The 20564-nt window shown below is 46.4% G+C and overlaps 1 protein-coding gene and 1 long non-coding RNA gene across 3 annotated transcripts in view; one reads left to right on the forward strand and one right to left on the reverse strand.

The window, feature by feature from the left end:
- Positions 1 to 20564, forward strand: part of EPHB1 (EPH receptor B1) — a 417903-nt gene that overhangs the window by 381818 nt on the left and 15521 nt on the right. The gene's annotated exons all lie outside the window — the stretch shown is intronic.
- LOC111768420 (uncharacterized) lies at positions 1630 to 15619 on the reverse strand. Of its 2 annotated transcripts, none has more exons than XR_011427366.1 (4): positions 15589 to 15619; positions 13013 to 13115; positions 11801 to 11999; positions 1630 to 2593 (listed from the first exon to the last, which is right to left on the reverse strand). It is a non-coding gene; the product is annotated as an uncharacterized lncRNA (long non-coding RNA). The 2 variants fall into 2 exon arrangements; XR_002800783.2 differs by having other exon boundaries at positions 2329 to 2593; positions 15285 to 15596.

A 20564-nucleotide genomic window follows, 5' to 3' on the forward strand; every position in this document is an offset into this window, starting at 1 on the left:
GGCAAAGCTGATAGTCACAAAGGAAAATTGAGGGTATTTTTGACAGGATCACCATGGAAGAATTTTGAAGAAAACGTCTCAGGAGAGAGCAGGGGAAAGGCAACTAAGATTATTGTGTCCATTGAAACCATGGTTCTCACACTCCACTGTGTGCCAGACCCCCTGGGAGGGCTTGTTAAAGCACAGAGTTCCTGATCTGTATGGCTGAGGTGGGCCCAGGAATGTGCATTTCACACAAGTACCCAGATAATGCTGATGACGTTGGTCTGGGACCACACTTGGAGAACCACTGCATTGAAACTATTTTAGGGAGTGTAAATTTACTGCCCAAACTGGCATTGGGAGAAGTATCAATTACCTTATTTTTCAAAAATCAAAGTTAGTCTGACACAGAGTCCCCATCTGTCAGGCTGGAAAAGAAAAAGTATTTTCAGTCTCACTAGAACTCCTCCTCCCTCCGTAAGCCCAGGGGAGTGAGAAGGTCCGGGGGCCACTCCTGCACACCAGGTCTTTGCGAGGTCCGGAGCCCCTGTGCCTCCGGCCCATTTTCCCTCTGTCTCAGGAGGAGGGACACTGCCAGCTGCTGTCCCCACCACAGAGCCCCAAACTAGCATCTGCATCCAGGTCCTGGGACCCTCCTTCTGATCCTGCCACTTTGCCCCTCATAACCCATTTCCCAGAGTCTGAATCCCTTCCCCATCCATCAGCTCTTTTGGGAAAAAACCCAAAAGAACAAAAGCAAAAGCTGATTAAATCAGCCCTGGAAATCCTGCGATTGGTATTAAGGAGTTAGGGACAGATCGATGATCACCCTCAGGCTTGAGATTCTGTGCCATAGCAGCAAAAGCATAGACATTAACGCCTCAGTCACTTTCATTGTCACGGTTACCAGTGAGCCAGCTGCGGGGTAAACTGGGGTTGAACTCCAAGAGGGTTTCTGGCGTTGCATTTGTTTATCCCCCATCTCTTATAAGTAAACAGGCGCTCAAGCTAAGAAGGTAGATCAGGGCGCCTGAGCGGGTCACCCACGTCTGGGAGGGAGAGTCTTTTTCTCTCCAGGGAACCTGCTTGAGAGTCTTTCAAAGAGGAGATCCACAGAGGAAAGATCAAGGGATCAAAGCTTCAGCCTTAAGGATGCTCCTCCTTCCCCATGCCGGGCCCCGAGCCCGACCTGTGCGGGAGAAGTGGGTGCCGCGAACAGTCGGGACTCCATCTGCTTTGACGCATCCCAGAAGAGTGGCAGACCTGCAATCACTGTTCCCTGAAACAGCAGGGGTCTGAGGGCTGCCCAGACTTTCAGTTCCACCGGGGCCAGCAATGCTATGCACAGCCCTCGTGGGTGACACTATGGTTAGGGGACCCTGTGGTGAGGACAAAGAGGCTCTGTGAACTTTTCCCAAAGCCTGTGGTGAGTGGCTCCCATCAGCAACACACACACAGCAAGCACACACAGGTATTTAGTGCAGTAGACACACATAAAAAGCACAGTCAGAGACACACAGAGAAGTACGCACACATACCTGGGGCTACCAGACACACACACACACAAACTTTCTGAATCAGTACAGGGTAATGGCCAGGCTTTTTTCTTTCATTATCACTGAGAAGTGAGTTTGGCTGCTATAGGACTCTGTTTTAGATTTTTTTTATTGTAATGTACTTAATACTTAAAAGGTGCAAAGAAAGCAGAAAATTATCTCAAAGATAATCCTTCTTGCAAGGCTTCAGGAAAAAGCACCCCGATCTGCACTTTGCAAGAATTTGCTGCTAAGCGGATGGAGCCCTCTGCCTGCCAGGTTTGGGCTCAGAGGACCTTAGTCCCTCAGAAGGAGAAAGGTTTGTTGGCTTTCCAGCCAGCGACCCCAGATCCAGTTTTACTTCTCCCCACAGTTCCTGGCGGTTTGTCCATTTAAATCATACTTCTCCTCCCTTTCTAATCCATGCCTTCCCTCATGAGGCCATTGTCAAATTATGATTCCTCGCTCTTCTTTCAATCATGGAGCTTGGGTAACAGGCTCTCTCTTGGGTGGGTGGGAAAGTGAAGAGGAATGAAGACAAGCAAGGAAAAGAGGGGGAGACCCTTTAATTGCAGCCAGAATAAAACCGAGTCCCGGTCCCCTGGAAATTCTCCAGTAGCATTAATTAAGCTGAGGGAGGAATAATTCAAATGCCACTCTACCCATGCTCCGCCACTCAGATAATTCTTCTTCAGGCACGTCTGCCTCCTCCTTCCTCCGATATCTCTCCCTGGGTCACTTTGTCACCAGATGCTCAGTTAGGGATATCAGGCCCCGACTGAAATGCCCTTTAGAAAAAGACTCAGCATAATTATTATTAGTAAGGCCAGTGTATTATTAGCGTGAGTGAGATGAGGATGGGATCGCAGAGCCTGAGCCAGCTCATGCGCTGGGGACCGGAGCGAGGCTCAGATGGCGTTTCCCAGAAAGCACATCTCTCTACTCTGAGCCTGGCGTATGGGCCTCCTCTTCACGTGCCTGTCATCGTGCCTGTCATCACGGAGGTGGGCCAGCCACCTGGATGTGGGCCAGGCAATGCCTCTGCGAGCTCTTCTCCCAACCAGCACATGAGGCACCTAGTGTGTACAAAGCACAGCAGTTAACAAAATGGACGGTTCCTGAGCTCCTTGCATTTCCTTCCTAGCAAAAAAAGATGGACATTAGACAACTAATTATGCACTGAACTATGTGATTACAATTGTGTATCACAGGACCCTGAGGAAGGAACATCTGGGCTGAAACTCAAGGTGGAAAGGAGATAATTAGGGGAAGAGCTTGGCCAGTGCCTCGTGGGAAACAGACCAAAGCAAAACACAGACCCTGCTTCACCAGTGAGCACAGGGTGTGGGGAGACAAAGGTGTTGGGGGGCTTGTGATCAAGTAAAGACGGGGAGAAGCAGCTGTCCCATAGAAAAAGCCAAAGAGGGGCCGGCCCCGTGGCCGAGTGGTTAAGTTCGCACACTTGGCTTCGGCAGCCTAGGATTTCGCTGGTTCAGATCCTGGGTGCGGACATGGCACCACTCATCAGGCCATGCTGAGGCAGCATCCCACATAGCACGATCAGAGGCACTCACAACTAGAATATACAACTATGTACTGGGGGCCTTTGGGGAGAAGAAGAAGAAGAAGAAGAAAAGAAAAAAAAGATTGGCAACAGATGTTAGCTCAGGTGCCAATCTTTAAAAAAAAGAAAATAGAAAAAGCCAAAGGGGATGTTGGGAGAAATGGCAGGCTGAGGTGAGGCAGCATCAAGGTGTAGGGACCATGTGAGCAGCCCCATTGGGCCCACAGCAGCTTTGCTCCAACCTATGAACTCCAGGGGCATAGGAGGCAAGGAAGAACCAGAAATAAGACCCCAGACGCCAGTGTTCAGGGACTGCGCTGGGAGCCCTGTGAAGAGAGCGAGGGGGAGCTGTGCAGGCCCTGTTGGAGCACTCCTTGTAGAGGGTGGCCAGCCAGATTTCACCTTCTCAGCTGAGGTCCTGACGAGAGTCAGTCAAGAAGTCAATGAACCCATCAATCAAGGATCATTGATTTCCTGTAAAAGGCAAGGACCTCTGCTAGAGGAGGAAATTAAACTTTATTTATATTTAATATGTTGATTGGCAGTAGTATCTGTAAATCATTCACTAAGGAATAGGCTTATTTTACTGATTGGGCGCTTAATAAATGAAAGTTTGGGGCCATAACTTAGAGAAAAGAGAGATTGTTTTCAGCTGAAGTGAGAAAAGGGGTGGGGGATGGAATAGATTTCCAGATGAGTTAGATATGAACTGAGTGGTAACACTGGGTGCATGAAAGATCCTCAGTGACTATTTCTAGGATGAATGGAGGGGTGGATGGGTAAATGGATAAGGCTATGAGGGCTCAGAGGATGAGGGTTTTCTAGACAATGGTAACAGTCTGATCAGAACAGGAGAGGCCAGAAAGTACGTGCTGTGCCCACTGGGTAGAGAACAGGTTGATTTGGCTGGTATTGGGCAGAGGGCATGCAGACCAGTAAAATCATGGTGTGTTAGCCCTGGAAGGGCCCTGTTTTCAGTTGAATTGTGTCCCTCTAGGAAAGATTCTATCTAAGTCCTAAGCCCTGTACCTGTGAAATGTGATCTTATTTGGAAATAGGGTCTTTAATTTGATGTAATCAAGTTAAGATGAGATCATATTGGATAAGAGTGGACCCTAAAACTAATCACTAATGTCCTCATAAGAAGGGGGAAATTTAGACAGACACCCATTGGGAGAGGGTGGCCACGTGATGACAGAGGCAGGGATTGGATTGATGCGTCTACAAGTCAAGGAACATCAAGGATCACCAGCAAACACCAGAAGCTGGAAGAAGCAAGGAGGGACTTGCCCCTAGCAATTTCAGAGGGAGCATGGCCCTGCCAACACCTTGATTTCAGACTTCCATCCTCCAGAACTGTGAGACAATATGCTTCTGTTGTCTTGAGCCACCCAGTTTATGGTACTGTGTTACTGCAGCCCTAGCAAATTCATACAAATCCTAAGAGACCAACTGCCCCACCATCACTGGACTGGTGTGCAGTGGGTGGGCAGTCAGACTATAAAGGATGAAGGGTGGGAAACAACATGGAAGGTCTTGGATGCACATCCGGAATTTACCCAGGACTCAGGGAAACCTGACTGCGTGAGATTTAAGAAGGTAAAAAAAAAAAAACCCAATAACATTCTAATCCTGGTTTGCTGAGTTCACTGGGGTGGCAGTGCATCTTTGCAGGAGCTTTGCTTTCAAAGAGCGATGAGCACAAGAGGTTAAGTAAAAGGGACTGCTCAGGTTTGTAAAGCCCTGACCAGCCTTGAGATTCTGGGAGTCTTTGCAAATCCCCCTCTAGTTCTGCAGGAGTTCTATACATTGTTAGAGAAGTTCTACGGAGGGTGGAGGTACTTGTCCCATGCACCCAGCCTAATAGGGCCTCCAGGACCTCACGGGGTTGGCCCATGAGCCAGTCACAAGGCATAGCCTCCTCACAAAAAGAGGCCTGTGGGTCCAGCGAATCTCTGGAAGGCAAGGTGTTTATCCAAGAAAGGGAAACCAGGCCCTTCAATCCAGCCCTCTGAGAGCACGTGGGAGCAAGAGTGATTTTCTAAAGACCCCAGCAGCTCAAAACCAGCCCTGTCGAGGCTGGCCATATTACACTTCCTCTGGGAAAGCTGAATTCGAAAATCTGAAGGCGGCCAAGAAACTCTCTGCCAGCACAGTTTATAGATCCAGAGGAACAGGAAAGAGTGAGTCGGAAAATAAGGGGGAGAGGAGGAGAGAGAGCTGAGTGAGGAAGGGAAAGAGCAGGAGGAGAGCTGATCAAAGGCCAGTGCTGCAGCAGCTCTGCAGATTCTCCAGCTGCAGGGGGAATAGGCTGCAGAGGTGAAGATTTTATTTTAATCCTCCCACAAAAGCATTCAAGTAAACTGTTTCCCTGTGAGAAAGCCAGAGAGTAAGAAACAGGAAGACAAGATTCTCAGTGAAAAGGTCCATGTAGACTTCCACCAATATTGCTCACTTAGAGACTACATGCCATCTGAGTGTTTGATAAAAAGAAAAAACGAAAAAAAGGCGTAAAGAAAAGTTCAAAGTTCGCAGATTCGGCTTGTGAGTTACAAGCTGCTTGCCTCCCCTCATGGCTAGCTCTCTCCTTTGTGGGAGGCGGATATTTTTTTTCTTGGTCAGCAATGACTATCTTTTCAAAGTGACCTGTCAGGTCTTCCTTCCTTTATTCTCTTGTGGCCAAGGAGCTAAGCAGTGGGGAGAGGGGCGGGGAGGGGACCCAGGTGACAAGAGCAAAGCTGACCTTCTATTCACGAATAGGCTGAGAATTTTCTATTAAAATGCAAAGCCACAACCCAGTTGTGCCCGGACTGACCCAGCAGCCTCACATTTTCCTACTCCATGTCAGGTGGGACAAAGAACCCGCGTTGTCCATGCACTTTCTCTTACTTCATGACTGTTAGAGGTGAATGCTTTGGGCACATTCCCTAGGACTCTGGCCTATGACTTAGCCAGGAGTAGCTATGGGGACCTGACTTTAGCCCCCACCATTTTTGAAAACTTCTCCTTTGGAACGGAATTTCCCTGGTCCAGGGATCACAGAAGATGGCAGGAAATCCAGGGCGACCCCAGCCCAAATTGCCAAGCGGTGTGAATTCATGTGCTTTTAAACCAACATCACCAATAAAATGGTATGAAATGGTTTTTAGTTAGACATTCTACCCTGAGAAGTTAAAAGGGTAAAGGTTTGGCAAGGAAATGCTAGAGTTGGGGGTAGGGGGTAGGGGGTATGGGGTGAGGGGATGCAGAGGTCTGGGCAGAGGAAGGGGCGGATCCCTTAGTATCACTTCAAGATAGTTCATGTTCCTCCCAAATTACCATCGCACATGCTATGGTTCTATTATCCTAAAATAGTTACCAGTATTCTATAGTAGTTCTCAGTATTAGATAATTATTTTAGTAAGTCAATAAGACACATAGTTTAAAACCTATTATTCAGGCTTTTTGGTTGTTTATTTGTATTGGCTTTTGATACTTGTTCTCCTACCAGTAGTCATTATCTTCAGTAAAAAACACCCTAAACTCATTTTTTTTCTTGCTTTATTTTTCAATGTTTTCATCACATTTCAACTCATGGAGCATAATTCGGTCCAATAGGTCTGATGACAGACACACAAGTTCAACGCACAAGACCTCACAGTAGGTAATTCTGAAGGTGGTCTCAGCAGCTTTAAGACAAGGCTGAATTTTGAGCCAAAAACCATGGTTTGAATCCTGGCTCTGCCAATTATTAACTTGGAGTAAGTTACTTTACCTCTCTGAGACTCTGTTCCATTATCTTTCGAATGGGAATAATATATTATACTTGACCTATATCACATGATTATTGTAAAGGTCAAAGGAAAATATACTGTTTCGAAAGTGCTTTAATAAACTTTCCAAGTCCTATAAAAATGTAACAAAATAAAACTTACCATAAAAGCTGATGAAATACAATAAATTATTCTGGATCTTGGTAAAATACTTTCACCTGATTTTGGAGGAGAACTCTGTTCCAACAATACACGGCATGCTAAATTCTAATTAGCAACGAATGGGACTTGTTGCTTTCAGTTAATACGCAAGTGGTGGGATTCTAATATGAAAATCTAACCAATGTAATGTAAAGAGCACAAAGTTGATGGCAGTGAGACAGAGATCTACACCATGGTTCTGCCACTAACACAGTATGTAACCCATGAAGAATTTACTTTGTGAGCCTCAGTTTGTGATCTGTAAAATAGGAATAAGACCCTACCTCTTCGTATTGTGAAAATTGGGTGAATATATAAAGCGCCCAGCAGGGCAGCTGTCGCCCAGTGGATGCTTGATAAATGTCCATTTGCTCTCGCCTCCTCTGAGGTGCCTGGTAAAAATGAGAGTGGAGATGGACCCTGCTGTGTTACAGTGCCTGTCTCTTCAGTGTAAACCCACTCAATACATGATCAGTAAATGGGGAAATGATGTCAGGATAGGCAGAAGTGCTGTGGTTCTCATGTGATCTTTTCCCAGGAGATTTGTGTCTTGAAGCAGTCAGGGTAAGTTTTCTTACAATTAAAGAGACAGCCTCAGCATAATAAGAGGGCCTGAAGAAAAAAGTTGGACATTGACAGAAAGGCCTTTCTTTAGTGCAAACAGTGGCTGGTTTCGTGGTTTCCAGAACTACTGTGTTTTCCACTCTGTTATCTGGTGAAGCGGAGCATAAAGATAAGGAAACTGTGCAAACGTCTTCCTTTGTGTTAAATTTTAATTTGGAGACAACACTGCTGATCAGATTTTTAATTTTGAGGAAACTGATCTCTATGAGATGTGAATGCCCCCCAGGACCTGCATCCCCTGAGAGGAAACACAAAATCCAGGATTTAGGCTGCAAAGGATTGACTGGCTGATATGCTGGTGCGAACTAGGTTGTCATTTACCTGCACTACTATTTTTACTAGGATTGTTGTGTTTTTGTTACATTTTGAGTGTTCTTCTCCCAATGTAATTTTTTTTCCATAGGCTCTCTCTGTTATTTTATTGTGGGATTTTTCAGAATATGAGGTTTTTTAGAAATTTGTGTACGACGTTATAGCAGAAATGCCTGTATTGGGAAATTAGAGTCTATTCAATCACCTTCAGGAAGCATATGCTCCACTTAGGCATAATAAGTCATTGAACCATCAATAGGCCTAACATCTGAGACGGAAAGTTTTTAGAGTTTTCAATAATATCAAAATTAAAACAATTATGTTAGAACGTATAGGTCAACCAAAGAAAACCTTGTATGTGAGTCTCTAGGATGCCTCCTTTGGCATGTGGTCAGTGCTTCTCTCTCTTGTCCTAGAGTTTACAGGAGTTGGGACAGGGCCCCCTCTTGTGTGATGGGAGACCCAGCTGGGTCCAGGCTGCCATCCTGCTTCAACCACAGCTCCTCTTCGATGGGTTTGAGAGATTGAGCTTTTACAAGGTTTCCTTTCCAACAAAGGTTTTGCCACTCCAAGTACAGTATTTGAAAAATATGGGCCATCAAGTGTCACAATAATAGGTCATTTTATGTGGTCATACTTTTTCCAGGCCTAGGAGAGACTCTACAGACCATGCCAATGTTGGTCTTTAAAGAAGATTACAGGGAAATGTAATTACATTTTAGAGCTTCAAAGCTAGGGTATTGTCCGTATTACATTTGGTTTACTGTCTACATCTGAAGCCATGACGGAAATGCTTAGGGCTCTCCTGATCACTTCTCTGTAAGAACAACTTCAAAAGGAAACACTATTGTTTGTCAGAGAATTCCTTTAGATACCTAATCAATTCAAAAGAAGATTTTTTAAAACTTTTTATTTGGACAAAATTTCAAAAGATTTTAATTTTGTGGAAACCAATCTCTACTAGAAGGGAATGCCTCCCAGGACCTGCAGTCTAGGGTCAGCTCTTGCAGTGAGTTGTCACGTCTCTTCAGTTTCCCTCAATCTGGAACATTTCCAGTGTCTTTCTTTGACTTTTATTACATTGACTTTTTTTAAAGGATATAGTCGTTTTTTATGCATTAGTAGAACATTCTTCAATTTGGGCTTTTCTGGTATTCTTCAGAATTAGATTTCTGTTCTGTATTCTTGGTGATATCCCACATAAGTAATGTTGCATCCTTCCTAGGGTATCATATCTCAAGACATATGATGTCCATGTGCCCCTCATTGGTGCTATTAATTTTGATCACCTGGTCAAGATTTTGTCCAATTTCTCCAATGAATAGTTACATATAGTAAATATTACATATGTTTTTCTCTTGTAATTGATAAATAGTCTGTGGGAGGACTGACTATGCAAATATTCTGCTCTTCATCAAAATTTCCATGCTAGTTTTAGCATCTGTTGATGATTCTTATCTGAAATAGTCTTTATTATCATGGCTGCAAAATGATATTTTCCACCTCTAGCCACTGTGTTAGCACTTGTCATTGACAAGGGGATATTTTGGATGGTAGTTCTATAATCCAGTCAAATGTTCCTTTGTCCTGCTTGGAAACTCAACCTAATAACATTCTGAAGATCACATTCTCTGTGATTTTTGCCTGAGAAGTTTTCGAATAACCTTTGGCCAAAACATTAAGATTCTCATCTGTTCCCCGGTTGCCAAACCCTGTAAGGCTATGGCTTTTCAGATCTGGTCTTATTCCATCACTCTACACTCTGCGCACACCTTTGTTGTAAACAGTCTGTCATTTACTTGAGGGGAGAGGAGAGTAGGATGGGGAGAAGTAGACAAGCTCCTCTCTGCCCCACAAATATGTTGGCTCTTTAATTCTTGCTTCTCTGCCTACATGCCTTCTTTGCTCCAGAGCGAGGATGCCCTGCTTTCCACCTGTCCTCATCTCACCCATCATTTGTCACAGGTGGTAAAATACCCCTGGATAGCCCAGAAAGGTAAAAGTCTTATAGACCTTGGGAGATACTAAAATGTTCCTATAGGCTGTAGGACCTCCAGCATCAACAAGGCCAGATGGGAAGGCTTCTGCTTATCATGTGTAGAGGCCAGAGATCTTGGGAACTTACCTGGGCTTCTCTTGACTTGTGGTTGAGGATTACCTCCTGAGCCATTTGGGTTCCTACAGAACATGAATATGGGTTCGTAGGCCTTGGTAGACCATGGCTATGAAGGAAATGGGAATTGTTTTGCGGGGCTCACAGTTCACCAGCCCCAGATAAAATGAATTTTGAACTCTCTGAAAACAGGAAGTCTTTGGACTTCCTCAGGAGGTGCTACCATGACTCTCATGATTCCAGAAAATTCTGGAATGGAGGCCCCACAGTTCTAGGCAGAGCTTCAAGGCTGTAGCAAGATTAGGAAGGCCCCAAGTCTAGTGAGTGGGGCTTGTGTTAACAGCCACTAAGAGCCACAGGGAAAGGGTCAAGTCCAGGGATGGAGGAGTAGAAACTGAGGGATCTCCTCTTCCTGCTGTGAAGAACTCAACTGCCTTTGGGACAATCATATGGCAGACCCATCCCTGGGCTCCTATGGGCCCAAGAAGGACAGGCAGGGAGGTAAAGAGCAGGGGTCTAGACCCTCTAGGGTGGGCGAACTTAGGTCTGGGAATGTGAGAGGAACTCCAGGATCTGGTTTTCTAAGGAATGAGAAAATGTACTATAAATCCTAACGTAGATAAGAAAATAGAGAGGTCAGTCAGCAAGGAAAGAAGAGGTAAGATACAAGCAGCATGGCTGAAGTCTAAATCGAGCTGGCTCCCAGATACTCCACGCAAGGGTTCTGTAGTGCAGGCCTAGGCTGGCCACTGGAATCTGAGGCCAAAAGCATGAGAGATTGGGAACAACCACAGGCAGCTCAGCCCATGGTCCAGCCTCCACTGTGTTCTTACTGCTGCTTTTACCACCTCCACCTGGTTTCACCTCAGTGCCCTCCTCCAGACCACTCAGTTGCTCTTCGCTGCCCACTCCTCCTGTTCTTACCCAGCCATGCATCCTTTTCTCCCAGCAGCTGGCCTGGCTTCTTCTTTTATCACAGTATCCTGAGCTTTCATATGCTGCTCAGTAAATGCTTGTGGAGTGAATTAAGAAATTAATTAATGAGTGACAAACATGTCCCTGGAGACCTGGGATCTACCAAGTAGAATGGTCAGTGTAAAATGGAGCAGGAGCCCGTGTGCCCAGGGAGCAATGGCTGTCCCAAAGCAGCTGGGTTCTTCAGAGTGGGAAGAAGACACCCTTCAGTTTCCACTCTTCCAACCCTGGACTTGACCCTTTCCCTGTGGCTCTTAGGTAGCTGTTATCATCAGCCCCTTTCATCAGACTTTGGCCATCACAATTCCCCACTCTCTCCCCCCACACCTGAGAGAGGACTGATCCCAGGGCAGGCAGAGAGAAGGGGGCTTATTGATCCAACTTGGAGGGTCAGCCTATCTGAAGAAAGGGACCTAAGGAAGGTTCTTGAATGCCATATTTAAAAAAATGTTACTATAGTTTTATTTATAAAAGCAATGTTGAAAAATATCAAAAAATAAAAATGTGTTTAAAGTAAAAAGTGAAACTGTCTTCCTCTTCCCAATTCCCAGAAGTCACTATCATTAATAGTTTGGTGTGTTCCTTCCCAATTTGAGTGTGTTTGTGTGTGTGTTTATCTATATATTTTTTGTGGTCTCAAAAATGGTTTCATACTATACATATTGATCTATTTGACTTGCTTTGCTAGTTCACGATGTATCATGAATATGACCTTTTCCCCTCTTAGTCCCTTACTTCATACCTTTGGAGATCTTTTGCTGCTGCCCCTGGAGGTTTCTCAGGCTCTTTCTCAGGCATCCTTTGGATGAATGAACTGTAGAAACCGTTTAACAAGCTCCTTTGGGATGGCCGTCTAGGTGGCTTCTGATGTTGTATTATTTCAAACAATGCTTCCATGAATATTCTCCTATAGATATCTCTGCACACTTGTATAGATATTTCTGCAAAATAAATTTCAAGAAGGGAAATTGTTGGGTCAAAGAATTTGCACATTAAATTTTTTTTTAATAATTTCAAACTTAAGAAAAGTTCCAAAAATAAGAACAATACAAACAACACCCATATACATATGACCTCTGCCCAGATTCTTCACCTATTGTTGTCATTTTACCCCATTTCTTTATTATTTGCCTGCTTCCCATCTCTAAAATGTTTTTTTCTAAACACTTGGAATACGCTGCATACATCATGGCTCTTTATCTCCACAAACCGAGAGTGCACTTCCTTATTTCCTGAGAATAGGAATATTCTCTTACAAAGCTATAGTACAGTTACCAACTTCAGCAATTTAACATGGATAAAATACTTTGATCTAATGTACTGTCTGTACCCTAATTTTGTTAATTGACCCAAAAATGTCCTTTTCAGCACTTTTTGCTTTTGTTACAGGATCCAGTCTAAGATCAGATATTGCATTTCATTGTCATGTCAGTTTAGTGTTTTTTAATCTGGAACATTTTCACACCCTTTCTTTGTTGTTTATGATATTGACATTTTAAAAGAATATCGTCCCTATTTTTTTAATAGAATCTTCTTCATTTGGGGTTTGTCTTCTATCTCTTCATGATTAGACTCGGGTTATGCATTATGCATTGCACAAATGACGGTGTGGCCTTCTCAGAGATCACATCTGGAGGCACATGATGTTCCTCTGCCCCTCATGGTGATGTTCAGAATTGCATATTTTAAATTTTGATAGAAAAAGTTCATTTCCCAAAACCTTTTACCAATTTATACTCCTGTCACAGTTTGGGAGACTTCCCCATGGTCCATCCCTCCGTCACGAAGGGGACCATCAGTCCTCAACTTATTCCCAGCCTGTGCACTCTGCTCATTAATGCTTTATTTTAAAAGAAAGAAAGAAATGTCTTTTCCCACTTCACTTTGAGGAACACCTTAATATTCTTCTCTCTGAACAGATGTTCCCCAAACATCAAAAATGTGGTAGACTCACACGATCTTTTGTATCCCGAAGCTCACTGGGACTTGGACAGTCTCAGGGTGATGACAGCACAGGTGGGATGGCATCCTTGGAGGAGAGTTTGGGGCTCCATGCTCTGAAAATAAAACAGAAGCCAATCCTTTTTTTTCTCTTTGGGAGAGAACAGATACCACCTGCCCTCCATACACAGGGACATTTATCTCCATTTATCTTTCCTTCTTCTTTCTTGTTATCCACTCTGAAGAAAAGGCAGCATGAGATGTGGAACTGGAGGACAGATGGGTTTCGGGTGCCCCTTGTGCCTTTCGTCAGGTGTGGACTCACAGCGCCCTCCTCTCCTTGCCGAGACACATAACTGATGGGGAAGGTACCCAGGAGGAAGCTGGCCTCCCTGAATGGCCTTTGGGGCTGGCTCTGCCTCTCCCTAGCCATCCCTCACCACCACCAGAGGAAGACAGGGGCCCCGAGAACGGGCTCACGCAGGGAGGCAGGTGGCACAGCCTCACCCGCACAGCTCGCGCTCCGCAGGCGGTAGCTAACAGCTCCTCGTACGACCCTCTGAGATAATTAAGCATTATTATCCATATTGGCAGGTGGAGATGGTAAGACAGAGTGGTTAAGTGACTTGGTTATAACAGCCGGGATTGTTGGAGGGAGAAGCCGTGCCAAGAAGGCAGTGCAGTTCAGGAGGCCGCGAGAGCTTATGCTACTTAACATGACTGATTATTTTAAAATAGCTCTTGGGGGGGCAGGGAGGGAGACTAGACGCATGGCTGGTGGGCATGGGTAAGGCACCGAAAATCACACTGCGAATAAGGAGTGTACCTGGTATACAGAGTAAAACGGGGTGCCGTGGACAGTCTGTCAGATGCTCACATTGCATGAAGAGAAGGGAAAAAAATGGAAGGCCCTAGTGGACTCAGCAAGGACAATGGAGTAAACCCCATGGGCCTCCCACAGAGCTGGACAGAGGTCTCCAAGATGGCTGCACAGAGGCCAGTCCCCGTCTGCAGACAGCGCATCCACCCTGCACCTCGCTGCTCCTGTGGGAGCCCCTGGCAGCCGGTTGCGGTGGGCGGTGCAGCCGTGCCTCAGAGTGCAGGAAGGCCCAGGGTCCCGGGCACAGGAGCGGGAATGGAACCACAGAATAGTGCCGGTGCCTGAGGTCAGGGGGTGACACATGGGGCAAAGGCAGGAGGGCCATCACAGCCTGTTGACAGAGAGAGGAGCCACGGAGACATGGGGACTCGTGGGAGAGCCCAGGTGTCCCTGGCAAGGCAAATGGACTGGCTGAAAAAGGAGAGGAGAATTGTGGTGTGTTAGGGTGGGCCTGGGGCTGGGGGTAGGCAGCAGAGAAGCAGTGGGGATGAGGGGCTCCAGGAAAAAGCGCAATTCTTGCCAAGGACAGAGAAGCAACCCATATACACTGGACATGGCCCAGGAAGCTGAGGGTAGACAGCAGGGTGACTGGCTAGCCTCCTCCTCAACCCTGCCCATCCCCTGCTCCCTGGTTCTCCCTGCCACCTTGTCATCCAAAGGGCCCTGAGGCTCCAGCTCGGAGGCAGGGGGAATTTTTGACTCATCAGCTGGGTAGACACATCCTTGCTCACCAGGTCCTTGGTAGGTACTGGCTCCCTCCCTCGGTTACCAGTAGTCCACCATCTGGGAAGGCACATGCAGAGAATCTAAAGCCCATAGGACCAGTTAATCCAACCACTCTCTCCAGAGAGACTTCCCAGGGGCACTGAGAACAAGGCCCAAGCCTGGGGGATGGTACCAGGAGAGACTAAGCCTGCGCCTGGTTGATCTGCTCATGGCTGCAGGAGTGCCTGGCTGGTGCCCTCCTCAGGGCAGAAGCGGTACTGTTCCCTTTCCCTCTGCTGACCCTGGCCTGGCCCAGAGAGGGTACCCACCGCCTACTTTCAAATGAATGAAGGCAGCCAGTGAATTATTTAGCCCTTATCTCTCCACTGTTTCTTTTTAATTATAAACTCAAGAAGTGCTGGGTGATAAAAATAATAATAATGATGCCCACATCTCAGCCATCGGGGGCTATCTGGGGGGTGGGTAGGAAAAGACAGCTGTTTGCCCTGACTGTGTAGTACAGAGAAACAACGTCTGTTTGGTTGAACAGGATTTTTTTTTCCATCTGGGAAACATCACCAAGCGGCCATTCTGTTCTTCCCACAGGAAACACACACTATTATCTGCATATTTTTAGTTAATTTATGTCCAAATAGGCCTTTCTCTAGCTGCTGGAAAATGATGTTTGGGATGCAATTACCTTTTGCAGCATCTCGCAGAAGGGTTTCAGCGCTCGCAAAGCTCAGGGGAGAGGCAGCAAGGACCCTACTGACTGTAAATCTCGCCGTTTGTAGTTATTCAAATCACATATTTTATTACTCGTATGAAATACATTGTGTCATTCATTTTGGAGAGCAGCTAATGCTTCAAGAAAAGCTTTGAAAAACATTCTATTTAGAAACAGTTTTGTCTGCAGACAACGCAGTGTGTCTTTTCGGGTTGTCTTCTCTCTGTTACGTGTGCTATTTGCATGACAAATAAGACCATCCTCCCCAGAAGCTCACCTGTTCCTGCAGCCTGTTTCCCACCTAAAGTTCTAATTCTCTGTATGTTGCATCATAATCCTTAGCGTGGTAATAAATTACAGTGTCACCGTCAAGATTGTGGCTTCTGGAAAGAAAGAAGCAGCAGGGCCAGATGAACTCTCTCAGAAGATGGAGAGACTGTTTTCATGCAAATTCCTGGCATCCTGGGGAACTAGGAACAGCCTCTTTATTATATGGACTCAGTTGCAATTTAGCAGCCTGAAGCCATTTCCACTGGCTGTTAGAAGCTGGTAACTCAGAGAAAGATAACCTTTTAGGCAGAAAGTTCTTTTCCTTCTTGGCTGATACAGGTCTTATCTGAAAAAAATCACTTTGTTGATGAGGTTGGAGAAAACGGCTCAGTGTACTTTCAGAGTGCTTTTAAAAAGAGACATTTATTCAAAAATACCTTCCTAATTTAACACTTAGAACCACATTAGACCTCTTGGTTCAGGCCAGGGACAGTGACTGGGAAACAGGAGGAGGACATGTCCCATGGATGCAGCCTGAGGGCAGGACCATCTGTGCCTGAACTGTCTACAAAGGGCTGCACAGAGACCCTCTCTCGGCAGATGCCTCGGCCAAGGCTGGGCAACCACACGGTCAGGATGGTCATTGCTCCAAGGGGAGTGTCCAACCTTCCACTGCAGAAAGACACTTTCTATGCAATGTGAACTTCACCTCGATTTGCCCTTCATTTTCCTTAGGCCACAGATATACTTGATGGAAACTTTGGTGAAGCTATCTTGCTGCCTTTTGTCGCCCCATCATTTTAAGATCTTTTGACATTTAGTGCAGTATGGTGGCCATATATACGGCCACCCATTCCCTCACCCATCACAGACATGGCTCATCAGTCATGGTACTCTTCCTTGCTGAGCCTAGATGAGCCCTCAGAATCCTTCTCAACCCAGCCACTAACAGTGACCAGAGCTGGTATTTAAAATGAGACCTCATGCAATCCATGACTTATGCAGGGTTGATCTGTACCAATGGTTCTCAAAGTGTAGGAACCACCCTAGAAATTTGTTAGAAGTGTAAATTCTCAAATCCTATCCCAGAACTAGTAAATTTGAAAGTCTGGGTCAGGGCCCTGAGATGTGTGTTTTAACAGGCCTTCCAGGAGATTCTGATGCACACTCAAATTTAAGAACCACTGCTGCAGGCCAGTGGTTGCATATTAGAATCACCTAAAGCATGTTAAACCTACCAATGCTTGGGCACCACTCCTAGAGATTCTGAATAAAGTAGAATGCCCATTGGCATTAAAAAAATAATAAAGCCACAACTTCCTAGGGTGATTCCAATGGGCAGCAAAGCTTGAGAACACCAGGCTAGGCTTTCCGGGGTACCGAGAAGAGGGGTATTAACATTACCTTCAGCCAGTGTTGTCGATTAAGATGGAGCTACCTAGACCTGGAGTGTCTACCCTGTCTGGGACTCAGCTGGAAGTGTAAGGGTGGGTTCTCCCTCAGGCATGTCAGGGATCTCCAGTGAAGAGGAGTATTGGTGGTGGCTCCAGCATCCTCATCAGAGCTGCCTTCTGCCTGTGGTCCTCAGTTCATCAGTGAAAGTGTGATGGTGCTGGCCCTTGTAATTGTCACTGCACAGCACTTGCATTGCTGGGCAGCACAGTCCTTCAAGGGCTAGGCTGGCCTGGGTCTGAGCAACAGCACTGAGGAATACAGAGGGCCCTGGGTTTATCTGCTGGGCTTCAATCTGAATGTTAGAGGAATCTCTCACTCCCAAATCCCACTGCCTCCTAATTACAGCCCACGGTGGACCTGCCACCTGGGAATTTAACAGCAGTATTTTTAAACTAGTGCCTGATAAAATTGTGTACACTCAATGTGTTAGTTTCCTAGGGCTACTTTACCAAAGTACCACAAACTGAGTGACTTTAAACAAGGGGAATTTATTCTCTTACAGTTCTGGAGGCTAGAAACCCAAAATCAATGTTTTGTCTGGCTCATGCTTCCTCCTAAGGCTCTAGGAAGAATCTGTTGTTGGCAATCCTCGGCTTGTCTGTGCATCTTTCCAATCTCTGCCTCTGTCTTCATATGTTCTTCTCTCCTATGTGTCTCTGTGTCTTCACATGGCCTTCCTACATGGGCATCAGTCATTGGACTTAGGACCCACCCTAATCCACTAGGACCTTCTCTTATCTGGTTATATCTTCAAAGACCAAATTTCCAAATAAGGTCATACTCATTAGTACAGGAGATTAGAACTTGAACATGTCTTTTGGAGGACACAATCCAACATATAACTCTCAAAAAATACTTATTTAATGGCAACGATAGTATACTGGGTGGTTTAGATATATATATCACGTCAGATCTTCACAGCAACCCCAATATGTTTTATATATTATAAACCTATTAGTGAGTGGGCATTATGACATTCAGAGCCATTGCATGATGCTCTTGGTCACAAACCTATCACTTCAAGGGGATTCCTCATGCAGCATGATTCCAATATTTGATGAACAAGTCCATGATCACCATACTCAGTGTTCATGAGTATCTAGATTCATGTTATATCCCCACTGAGACTTGTCTCACACAAGATGGCAGAGAAAAGTTCTATAACAATGCCCAGACACACAGAAGTGTTACCCTTATGGCCATCTCTAGGATTGGTAACTAGCAAGGAGAATCAGTCCTATGCTCAGACTTTGGCCTGGAAAACTCCACAATTGGGGGAGTTCTAGAACCAAAGCTATGAGCTGTGCTTATCTAATCTCACTGGGGTAAGACAGTGAGCTGGCTAGGTGGCACTGGAGGCATCCATTGCTCTATGAGAGTGGGGCTGAGTCTCATTGTTGTCCTGTCCCCAGCAGAATGCTGGGCAGAGTGGGTGCTGCAAACATATTGTTGTATCCTGGCTGAGGCTAAGGGACTAAAGCACCCCTGTACAGACTTTCCACATGTTGGCCTCATACCTGCTGTGGTTGTGGGTTATCAGCAGGTGACCCTGAAGATGGTGGTGTTAGAATTAATTCGCTGCCAGATATATTCTCTTACTTTATTGAATTACACACACACACAATCTTTATAATGAGTCTTATACCTAAGTCAGGGCATGATTATTCTGAGGCAGTAGATTTCAAACTTTGCAAGAATTTCTTGACAACACAACAATTCAAGGTCGGCGTATGAAGTCGTTTAGGGAGCTCAGAGCCCTGATGTGGTGAGGTGCCTCCCCCGCCTCTCCTCTTCTCCCCACCCCGCCCATGCCCCAACAGTGACCCTCTGTGGCAACTCTGGGGAGTCCTGGTCCCTGCAGAATGCAGACCTGAGCCCCCAGTATCCCTGGGGAAGCAGCCATCTGGTGCCATAGGGCAACTCTGTGCTGGGGACAGTGTCTCTTCAAGCTCAGTGTCAGCCCCTCTTTGCCCACCTGGATGCAGATTCTTTCCCTGGGCCTCATCTGTTCTTCACCCCCGTGAGAATTCCTGTTCTGTCATGTTCCTTCCAATCCAACGCAGCCAACCACTCCTCTGTGCCCTTCCTCATGCCTGCTCTGGCAAGAGCCAGGAACTCTTACAGTACTCTGTAGTCACATGAATGCCTTGGCTTTGGGACTTCTGGTCCAGACTTCTCTTCCCTGGCAGGAGGACCCTACTCACTAGTGGAAACCCTGCCTGCTGCAACACCACACATGGGGCTGGTCATCATCCTCTAAATTAACAGATTTCCTTTCACATAATTGAAGACAAGTTAAATAATCGTCCCCATAATTACTTCTGAGCATCCGAAGGCAACGCTGATGATGCAATGTTTGCAAAGCTGGGAGGAAAGTTTAAAATTCCCAGGAGGAAAGCGCCTGTCCATCTGCTCCCCTGACTTTGGCCTCCCTTTTGTTCTGCCTCAGAGGTCAGCATCTCCTGCTCACTTGGCTGAGTGGGAGAGCCGGTCGTGACAAGCTGTCACCTGCCTGTCCAGGGTGGCTCTTCTCGAAGCCTCTGCCACCTGCTGGGATGGGGGTGGCGGTGACAGGCCAAACTCCGTGTTCAGTGAGGCCCAACAGCGCAAGGTGGCAGGAGGGCTGAGGCGCCTCGCCAGTGGGCCTGGCACTGCCACTTTACATGCAGGAGGGAGCAGCTCAGCAGCTGTCACTGGAAGCCCCTGGGGTCTGCTCCAGACTTGGCAGAGAGGACACCTTCAGACTCCCAAATCGCCTCTTTGAAATTCAGAAGGACCACACTTCCATCTCCCCTCCCCCCTTCTCTGACACAAACATACACACCAAAGATAAGCCCCAACCCTCTTTTACTCACAGACCTACACGGCCAAATTCTCTGTCTCCCACTCTCTCACACACTCACTCACATATTGATAAGTTCTCATTCACACAGTCTCATTCCCTCCCTCCCTCTGCCTCTCTCTCTCTGTCTCTCTCTCTCTCTCACACACACACAGATCACACTAATTAAACTCCACCTCTCTACCTCACTTATCCTAGATATTTCCAGAAATCAACCCCCCCTCCTCTGGGGGAGCCCCAGGCCCTCTCCAGGACACACCCTCTCCCCTAGTGGGGGCATACAACATGGAGTCCCTGAGCCATTAGACACTGGCCTCCAGGTATTTGACAACTCCTGGTTTGCTGGATGAATTTTCCACCTCTCTTCCCAGCCATGGGTACCATGTGGGTAAAACCAGTAAATTCATTCATGTTCTGGGTGACAGTGAGAACAGAGCATCCTGTCGCAGCCACAGCCCAAGCCTGCCCTCCAGGCATTTGTCAACGTTGCTGGCATTTGAGCCGAGGACATCTCCCACCACAAAAGCCTGCCACCCTCCCCGGGGAAATCAGGACTGTCTTCTTTGCGGAAAGCTGGATGTGTGCTGGGGGAGGTCAGGGCCAGATGCCTTTATTCCTCCCAGGCCTGGGTAGGAAACCGGATCAAAATACGCTTGTGGCGTGCTCCTTTTCTCTCACTTGCTCTC

Source organism: Equus caballus, chromosome 16, assembly GCF_041296265.1.
Source record: "Equus caballus isolate H_3958 breed thoroughbred chromosome 16, TB-T2T, whole genome shotgun sequence".
Lineage (NCBI taxonomy): Eukaryota > Metazoa > Chordata > Mammalia > Perissodactyla > Equidae > Equus > Equus caballus.